This window comes from Panthera tigris, chromosome C1 (genome assembly GCF_018350195.1).
Source record: "Panthera tigris isolate Pti1 chromosome C1, P.tigris_Pti1_mat1.1, whole genome shotgun sequence".
Taxonomy (NCBI): domain Eukaryota; kingdom Metazoa; phylum Chordata; class Mammalia; order Carnivora; family Felidae; genus Panthera; species Panthera tigris.
In genome coordinates, this window is record NC_056667.1 from 106,434,792 (window position 1) to 106,445,214 (window position 10,423).

Sequence of the window (10,423 nt, forward strand, 5' to 3'; positions counted from 1 at the left end):
TGAGTGGAGAAAAAAAGACCAAAAACAACAAAGTCTAGAGAGGATCAGAGAACATCACCAGAAACACCAACTTTACAGGTAACACAATGGCACTAAACTCATATCTTTCAATAATCACTCCAAATGTAAATGGACTAAATGCTCCAATCAAAAGTCAAAGGATATCGAAATGGATTTAAAAAAACAACAAGACCCATCTATCTGCTGCCTACAAGAGACTCATTTTAGACCTAAAGACACCTGCAGATTGAAAGTGAGGGGATGGAGAATCATCTATCATGCTAATAGATGTCAAAAGAAAGCCAGAGTAGCCATACTCATAACAGAAAAACTACATTTTAAAACAAAGACTGTAACAAGACATGAAGAAGGGCATTATATCATAATTAAGGAGTCTATCAATCAAGAAGATCTAACAATTATAAATACTTATGTCCTCAATTTGGAAGCAACCAGATATATAAATCAATTACTAACAACATAAAGAAATTCATTGATAAGAATAAAATAATACTAGGGGATTTTAACACCCCACTTACAGCAATGGACAGATAATCTAAGCAGAATTTCAGCAAGGAAACAATGGTTTTGAATGACACACTAGACTGGATGGACTTAACAATATATTCAGAACATTTCATCCTAAAGCAGAATACACCATGGAACATTCTCCAGAATAGATCACATACTGGGAGACAAATCAGTCCTCAACCAATGCAAAAAGACTGAGATGATACTTTGCATGTTTTCAGACAACAACAATTTTAAACTTGAAGTCAACCACAGAAAACAATTTTGAAATCCCTCAAATACATGGACATTAGAGAACAGCCTACTAAAGAATGAATGGGTTTATCAAGAAATTAAAGAAGAAATTAAAAAAAAACACATGGAAGTGAATGAAAATGAAAACACGACAGTCCAAAACTTTGGGATGTAGCAAAAGCAGTCCCAGGAGGGAAATATATTGCAATAAAGGCCTACATCAAGAAGCAAGGAAGGTCTCAAGTACATAACCTAAACTTACACCTACAGGAGCCAAAAAAAGGAACAGCAAATAAAGCCTAATGCCAGTAGAAGAAAGGAAATAATAAAAATTAAAGCAGAAATAAATGAGATAGAAACAAAGAAAACAGTAGGACAGGTAAGTGAAACTAAGAGCGGGTTATTTGGAAGAATTAATAAATTGATAAAATCCTAGTCAGATTTATCAAAAAGAAAAGAGGAAAGACCAAATAGATAATATCATGAATGAAAGAGGATCTTTCTTGAAAAGAAAGAGCATCTATTCTTGATAAAATCCTTCAATAAAGTAGGGATGGAGGGAACATACCTCAATATCATAAAGTCCATATATGAAAGACCCATAGTTAATGTAATCCTCAATGGGAAAAAATGAAAAGTTTTTCTCCTATGAACAAGACAAAGATGTCCACTCTCACCATTACTATTTAATGAAGTACTGGAAGTCTTAGCCTCAGCAATTAGACAACAAAAAGAAATAAAATGCATCCAATGGGCAAAGAAGGCAAACTGTCGCTATTTGCAGAGGACTTGATATTCTATGAAGAAAACCCAAAATATTTCACAAAAAAATTGCTAGAACGAATACATGAATTCAGCAAAGTCACAGGATATAAAATCAATGTGTAGAAATCTATTTCATTTCTATAAACCAATATTAAGTAGGAGAAAAAGATATCAGGGAATTGATTCCATTTTCAATTACACCAAAACTGTAAGATACTTAGGAATAAACCCAACTAAATAAGTAAAATATCTGCACTCTGTAAACTATGAACACTTGTGAAAGAAATTGAAGAAGACACAAAGAAATGAAAAATAATTCTATGCTCATGGATTGGAAGAACAAAGATTATTAAAATGTATGTACAACCCAAAGCAATCTACACATTTAATGCAATCCTTATCAAAATACCACCAGCATTCTTCACAGGGTTGGTACAAACAACCATAAAATTTGTATGGAACCACAAAAGACCCCAAATAGCCAAAGCCATTCTGAAAAAGGAAAACAAAACAAAACCAGAGTCATCACAATTCCGGATTTCAAGTTATATTATAAAGCTGTAGTCATAAAGACAACATGGTGCAGGTACAAAAACAGACACAGAGATCAATGGAACAGAATAGAAATCCAGAAATGGATTTCCACATGGCCAACTAATTTTTGACAAAGCAGGAAAGAATATCCAATGGAAAAAAAGAGTCTCTTCAACAAATGGTGTTGGGAAAACTGGACAGCAGCACACAGAAGAATGAAACTGGATCACTTTCTTACACCATACACAAAAATAAATTCAAAATGGATGAAAGGCCTAAATGTGAGATAGCAAACCATTAAAATCTTAGAAGAAAACACAGGCAGAAATGTCTTTGACATTGGCCATAACAACTTCAAACTAGACACATCTCCTGAGGAAAGAAAACCAAAAATAAAAATGTACTATTGGAACTTCATCAAGATAAAAACCTTCTGCACAGCGAAGGAAACAATCAGCAAAACTAAAAGGCAACCTACAGAATGGGAGAAGATATTTACAAATGACATACCAGATAAAGGGTTAGTGTCCAAAACCTATAAAGAACTTATCAAACTCAACACACAAAAACAAATAATCCAGTCGAGAAATGGGCAGAAGAGGGGTGCCGGGGTGGCAGCCAGTTAAGTGTCTGACTCTGGGTTTCAGCTCAGGTCATGATCTCACGGTTTGTTCAAGCCCTGCATCAGGCTCTGTGCTGTCAATGTGGAGCCTGATTGGGATTTTCTCTCTCTCCCTCTTTCTCTGGCCCTACCCTGCTTGTTCTCTCTCTCTCTCTCTCTCTCTCTCTCTCAAAATAAATAAATACCTTTAACAAATGGGCAGAATACATGAATAGACATTTTCCCAAAGAAGAAGACATCCAGAAACCTAACAGAGACATGAAAATATGCTCAACATCACTCATCAACAGGGAAATACAAATAAAAACCTCAATGAGGTACCGCCTCACACCTGTCAGAATGGCACAAGAAACAACAGCAGGTGTTGGCAAGGATGTGGAGAAAGGGGAACCCTCTTGCATTATTAGTGGGAATGCAAACTGGTATAGCCACTCTGGAGAACAGAGGTTCCTCACAAAACTAAAAATAGAACTACCTTATGATCCAGCAATTTCACTACTAGGTATTTACCCAAAGGATACAAAAATACAGATTTGAAGGGGTACATGCATCCCAATGTTTATGGCAGCACCGTCAACAATAGCCAAACTATGGAGAGTCCAAAAGTCCATCAGCTGATAAATGGATAAAGAAGATTTGGTATGTATACACACAATGGATTATTATTCAGCATCAAAAGAATGGAATCTTGCCATTTGCAATGACGTGAGCTTGCAATGTATTATGCTAGAATGTATTATGCTAAGCAAAATAAGCCAATCAGAGAAAGACAAAGACCATATGATTTTACTCATGTGTGGAATTTAAGAAACAAAACAGATGAACATATGGGAAAGGGGAAAAAAGAGGAAAGAGGGAAACAAACCACGGGAGAATCTCAATGATAGAGAAGCAAAAGGAGGGTTGATGGATGGAGGTGGGTATGAAATGGACTAGATGGGTGATGGGTATTAATTAAGGAGGGCACTTGTGATGAGCACTGTGTGTTGTATGTAAGGGATTAATCACCGAATTCTACTCCTGAAACCAATATTGCATCGTACATTAACTAACTAAAATTTAAATAAAAAGAAAAAGAAAAAGAAAAAGAAAAAGAAAAAGAGAGAAGGTGGAGGGGCCTTGAGAGAAGCGTTGCCTGGAAATGCATTTTGCTTATGTAGAACCATGAGTCTCTGAGGGCTCTGGGGGAAGTCTGGGGTGCTGGTAGAGGATGGAAGATGGGGTCCCATTAGGGAACACGTGACCTGTGAGTTTCAGTCACACACATCTAGTGTGACTGAAACAGGTGGGCAGAGAGGGTGTGATGGGGTCAGTGCCAAGAGTCCTCCAGACAGAGTGGAGTAGAAGGCCATCAGCTCCGGGGAGCAGTACCCTGCCTCCCCACTGCCTCCACTGCCACCATTCCTGCTAGTTGCGACTGAATTTCTTTCAAGGAGTAAGAACTAAGGACCAAGGATTCTTAGAGTGTCAAGAACATTATTGTGGATTATTCATACTGTTCTATACCCCTAAGTATTATATCAAATACTACTGCATCACACCATACCATATCATATATATTTTTCTACTCAACAACACTTACTTGCATTGTCTGACATACTAAATTTAGTTTGCTTTTGACTTCACACTTTCCAGTTAAAGAATGTGAGCAGGTCTGACAGTCTATGATTCTTTTTTCAAATGATGGTATTAGTCCAATTGAAAAAATAGGCTGAAATTGAAAATGGATCTATTGAAAACAAAACAAAGAAAGAAACAAACACCGACAACTGTTGGTGCTAGCTGATAGGGGAAACCCCTGGGTTGAGCAGTACATGGTCTGCGCAACTCTGAGCAGAGGCCCTGGTTACTATTTGCAAAGCAGCAATTATGATTTCACCAATCCTGTCCAACCAGATAAAAAATCCAGAAGTAGAGTGGATGCTAAAACCAATTATAGGGTTGCAACCATCATCTGCAATCCATTAATTAATTTTTTGTATATTCATCAAAATAGCCAAATTTCTCTAAATTGATTAACTGACGCAAATTTTAATGTGAAAAACCTAAATGAATAGATAAAGCCTTGTCTGTTTTATATATAATGACTCCAATGTAAGATTTTATTTGAAAAATGGTTGCAGTTGTTAAAATATTGAAAGCTTCCAAAGAATATTAGAGATTCCACGTTACACCAATAGGGATTGTATTTTTAAAATTTGCAAGTAATATTTTTCTTTATAAATATTATAAACAATATAAGTTTCATTGTGATATTAATGACATTTATATTATTTTTTATTTTAACATGCCATCTGCGTTTTAAGAAAATAACATGCCTAATCAGAGAAAGCCAGAAAGTCACCGACAAATTGATTATCTGAGCTGGTTACACATGACCTATAACTTGGGTATTAATTCACATATGGAATTTCTGGTTAATCTCTGCGTTGATGTATATTGTCTAAAGAATGGGAATAGTCATTAATATTATTTATCTTATTTTACAGTATTAGTGTATACTTGAGATACTATTCAATATTATTAAATATTGGGTAAATTACTATACAAATATATCACCTTTGAAGTGTTACTGAGAAAATAAATTTGTGGGATCTTTGTTTTTTTTTCTCTACTTTAATGCAAAAAGGTGTTATGTGTATTTCCTGAACAAAATTAAATGAATTCTTCCATTATTAAATTAAAAATATTACATATGCCATGTTCTAATAATTTGGAGAAACGTAGTCCAGAGCAACATTCATCAAAACTCCATCAGTAAACAACACATGTGTGTTAATTTATTAATGAATTCTATACACATATTACTGTATTAATTTTAAGTACAATATAAAACAAAACAAAAAATAAAAATTTACAAGATGATAATAATTAGAAATATTTCCTTTGAGTCACATTGGACACCCTTCAGTGTTGTGTAGTTTTGTTTTGTTTTTGTTTTTTTTTTTTTTGAGACGACATTTGGTTTAAATGGAAACAGAGCATCAATTTTCAGAGCTAAACCCCCTGCCTGCCCCTGGAGCCAACAGGTAGTGTGGTCCCTGAAGAATGAGGTGTTGGTACCTACTAGACCACAAGAGGGCAGTGAGGGAAAGACCACAGTATCTGGAGGAAATCCCGGTACAAGCCAGTGGTGTGGCTCTGAGCCTTGTCTTAGACATCTGAAAATGGAAACAACACCATCACTAATGACAGCACATACTAGGTTGGTTTAGTTTAAAGATTAAATGAGATAATGTATTTGGAAATTGTTTCTAAATTGTAAACTACTGTATAAAATGTTATTTTTAAAAAAATTAGAGGACATTGATCTCTTGTGTTTTGTTTGATGTATGTATGTTCACATTTCTCTTTTGTTCTGTCTGGCATTTTTCTGGCTTATTTTCCTTTTCTGGTATTTTTCTTCTCTGTCTTTCGGTGTTTCTGTCTCCTTGACTGGCCATGTCTCGCAATACTTGCTAACCCTGTGTTGACATTCTGCTAGAAGCTAAACATGTACTATGTTATGCAGCCCTCACAACAACTTTATGAAAGAGTACTGTCTCTCTTCATTTCACTGTATGGAAACTTGAGGTTAAGCAATTTGTTCCAGGTCACAGAGCTGGTAAATTATAGAGGTGAGGTTTAAGTCCAGGTTAGTTGACTGCAGCAGGGGATGCAATCATGGGAAAGAAACCAACTATTAAGTTAGACAAAGGAGATTCAATATAAGAATTATTAATAATAATAAAAGAAAAAGTAACTACAAGGAAAAGGCTAATGGAGAGTACCACAGAGGGACAAACCTGGAAGGGGTCCATACGATTGGAAAGGAGTGGTTCAGCCTTCAACTAGCACAGGAGTTGTCTGGTCTAGCCAAACAGGAGCTGGTCCGAAGTTGCTGGAACAGAGCCCACCTTCTCAGGTGCAGCGTGAGACGGGGAGGGGACATCAGGAACCCACAGTGGCCTGTGTGTGAGATGGGAGCATGGGCCACATTGGGGTAGAAGGCCTTCAGAGCAACCAGCAGCAGGGATGCCCAGTAGGGGAGCACCAGCTTTATGGACAACCCCCACCCCACCCTCACATAGGAGCCTGTGCATGGTCCAACCCTGTGGGAATTTTGGTTTCAGGGTTAAGAGGCCTGTGGAAAGGTCACCCTCATGCAGAAGCTTCAAGGTGGCAGAGGATCCTATTCTGGGTCCATGGCTGGGCAGGTGCCGTCAGATGTCTTCACACACACCTGTATCTGCCTGTGTGTCCTCTGAAAGGGAATCTGCAGGAAGCTTCTCCCCCTTGCAGTGTCTCTCCAGTGCCCTCTACGAGAAAGATTTACCATCTGCTCACTTCAGAGGAGGCATGCTCAAGAGGACTGCGTTCTTTATCACAGATCTTCTACTAAAGGGTGCACTTGGAGCTGAAAGGTAATAAATGGACAACAGGCATACTGGCATGCACGCTTTCTATGTCTCTCACAGACACTCACACCTACATCCACACACTCATACTCACACTCACACACTCATACACACACACTCACTCACACACGTGCACTCACAGTGCTCTCACAGACACCCACACCTACACCCACACGCTCATACGCACACTCACACACTCATATGCATACACACTCACACACGTGCATTCACTGTGCCACAGTGACTTTTGTTTCTCTGACAAATGGATTACATCTCTGTCCTGGAAGGATTATTCACTGGGGACAGTAACTGTAATTCATATGACAGTAAATCAACTCAGGAGGAAATGCCGTTCACATTTCAGGACTATAAGGATGGCTGTGTTTTCCATCAGGGCCAGGAAAGCTGAGCCTTAAACTGGACTTTGCACAGCTGTGTATGGACACAAATTACTTGGGCATTCTCACACTGTGTCATGACCCTGAAGGCCTCCTGAATTCTTGCTAATGGTGAGGCATTATGGGGGGAAGGGGAGAGGGGCAACTACGGTTACATTCAGGAGTAGTTCTTCTGATTTCTAATTGCAGTTTGGACCTAAAGTGTCAGAGTGAGGTTGTGAAAAGGATGTGAAACTTCTACTCCCTGAAAGCAGAATCATAACAGGAGGTCTTTCCAGATCTCAGCAGGGGACAGAGAAGGGCTTGAGTTCAAGGCTACAGCTTTAGTTTTGCTTCCACTCATACAGTGAGACTTAGGAGGCATCCCTTTATCATGCCATCCTGGCCTGCTACACACCACAGCAAGCTGATGCATGTTGTACACAGACTGTTCAGGATACTGTGGAACAGAAATGGCCCTGAACATGTTCTGATCTTGGTGCCACTGACCCCCAAGGCAAGGAATTTACTAAATGGACCCAGGGTGGTTCCAGAATGTATACATGGCTTAGAGACAGCAATCGGGATGGGTGGAAAGAGAAGCCAGGGGATTTGCCTAAAAGCTTTTTTGCATAGCAAGCACATTCCTTTTTGCTTATAGTTCTATACAAAGAAAAAGTTCACTAGCTGTGTTTCAATTCAGTCTTATACAAGATATCAAATATGGCCATTGCCCATAATAAATCCAAAGACCCCTCAGCAGAAGCACAAACACTTGTGAGGGAGATGATTGAGTCCTTACCCTGAAAGGTCTGCTCCCTGGAAAACACACATTCCCCAATCTAAGGCCTGTGAGACAGGACTATGACACATGTGGCTCAGCTTAGCCTGTCAAGGCCCAAGAAGTATCTGAGATGAACAGTATTCAGCGTGGTGGACAAAGAAGAGGCAGATATTGGGACAACTGGCCATCTCTGGTGGGAGCCTGTGAACCCAGCAAAAGCAAACAATGCACTCCCCTTTGTGGCCGCTGTCCACAGCAATCTCAGAGAAAGCGCTACCACAGAGCCTCTCTGCTCCACCTGTCAGTGATATTTCAGCCTTCGCCGGCTCTACCCTTGCTAATTCAGTCCCTGGAATTGTGTGACCCAGAGTCTGTACAGGAAGTAATGCTCTGTTTCTTGACTGGGTGGTGTTCGTGCAGACTCTCAATGTATGAATGCTATAGTTCAATAAAACAACTTTAAAATACTATACACACATGTGTACAATAAACATAAAAATGGCCAGGAAACATTGTATGTGTGTATAGTATAATGTATGTATAGTGCATCATATGCATAGTATATTGCATGTACTTGAAAAGTGCTCCTGTGGGAAAGAAAAGAGAACCATATAAAGGTGAATGGAGTGAGGGAAACGGTGGCTAACTGTAATTTTAAATGGAAAGATCAGGGTATAACACATCATTTGGAAAGTGACATACAAGCGAGGACTTAGAGGAGGTGAGGGTGTTAGTCAAGAAGACACCACAGGGAAGAGAGTCTGAGCCAGCACAAAGGGCCCTTGGATGTGCATGTGTGTGTTTGTGCTGAGCTAGATGAGAGGAATATCAAAATGAATAAAATGGGAGTCCTTGCCCCCCAAGGACTCCTTGATTCTGTGTTGCCCTTGATTCTCCTGTTTAAAACCCCTTGAAGACTGGGAGCCCCAGGGCTGCTCAGTAGGCGAAGTGTCCAACTTCAACTCAGGTCATGACCTCACAGTTTATGAGTTCCAGCCCCGCATTGGGCTCTGTGCTGTCATCGCTGAGACCACTGAACCTGCTGAGCCTGCTGAGCTAGCCTAGGATCCTCTGTCTCCCTCTCTCTCTGCCCCTCTTCTGTTCATTCTCTCTGTCTCTCAAAAATAAATAAACATTTAAAAAAAGACCCTCAAAGTCTCCCCAGACCCCCAGGATAAAGCCTAAGCTCTCATGGTGTACAGACTGTCATCAATACAGCCTGTACCCGTTTTTGTGGCTTACTGGACCTCTTCTCCTTTCTCCCCAGGCTGTCCAGCCACACTAGGCTCCTCCCACAGCTCATCAGTGCTGGTGCACCTGAGTCTAAACACCCTTTCACATGTACCTCCATGCCCCACTTCAAAACATACTCTTTCCAGAAAGCATTCCCTATCCCAAGCCTGGCCCCATGTGTTCCTGTGACACCCAGGGCTTACCTTCACATCATTCTTATGGTATAGGACTGACACTTTTTTTTGTCTCTATACTGAATTGGAAGAGCATTGGGCATGTGAACTATATCTTATGGAACTTACACACTTCATGTTTAGGACAGAGCCTGGCAGATAGTGGCGAGTTTATACAAATGTGACATTTAGGTTTCCTTTTTAGGTGATTGAATGATTTTAGATTAACTACAGACCTCCCTTTGTCCTTCAGGAGAGAAAAACACAAAAGGATTTGAGCGGTCCTACCAGCAGGGCATGCTGGTGGATCAGTCACAGTCACGGAATCTTGGGGGAAGAATGACTGTGTCACAGAGGCTTAGAACCTCAGAATCTAGGAGGGAAGAGAAACCATTTGGCATCTCACAGTCATGGACTCACTAGGCTGCTGAGGGGAGGTCATATCTGCTGGAACCAGTCCAGAGAAGACCGTTTTTCTGAGGGGTCAAAAATGACCATCATAAATTGAGAAGAAACTGAAGAGAAGTAGCCAAAACAGGTAACCCAGAGAAAGTTTGTTTCTTTGGGTCCTCTCTTCATGTCATTTCTCACTTGTTAAAGCCCACATCATGTCATTCATTGTGCTAAACACTGAGAATAGTGGCAAGCAGGAAGCACAGATATCTGTGCTCAGGAAGCAAACAGACTAGAAAAGTCAGATAATGAGGGAAACCACAAGTGTGTGAGAATGTAACAAGAAGTGAAGGGACCCCCCCAGGAAGTTACATGGCGGC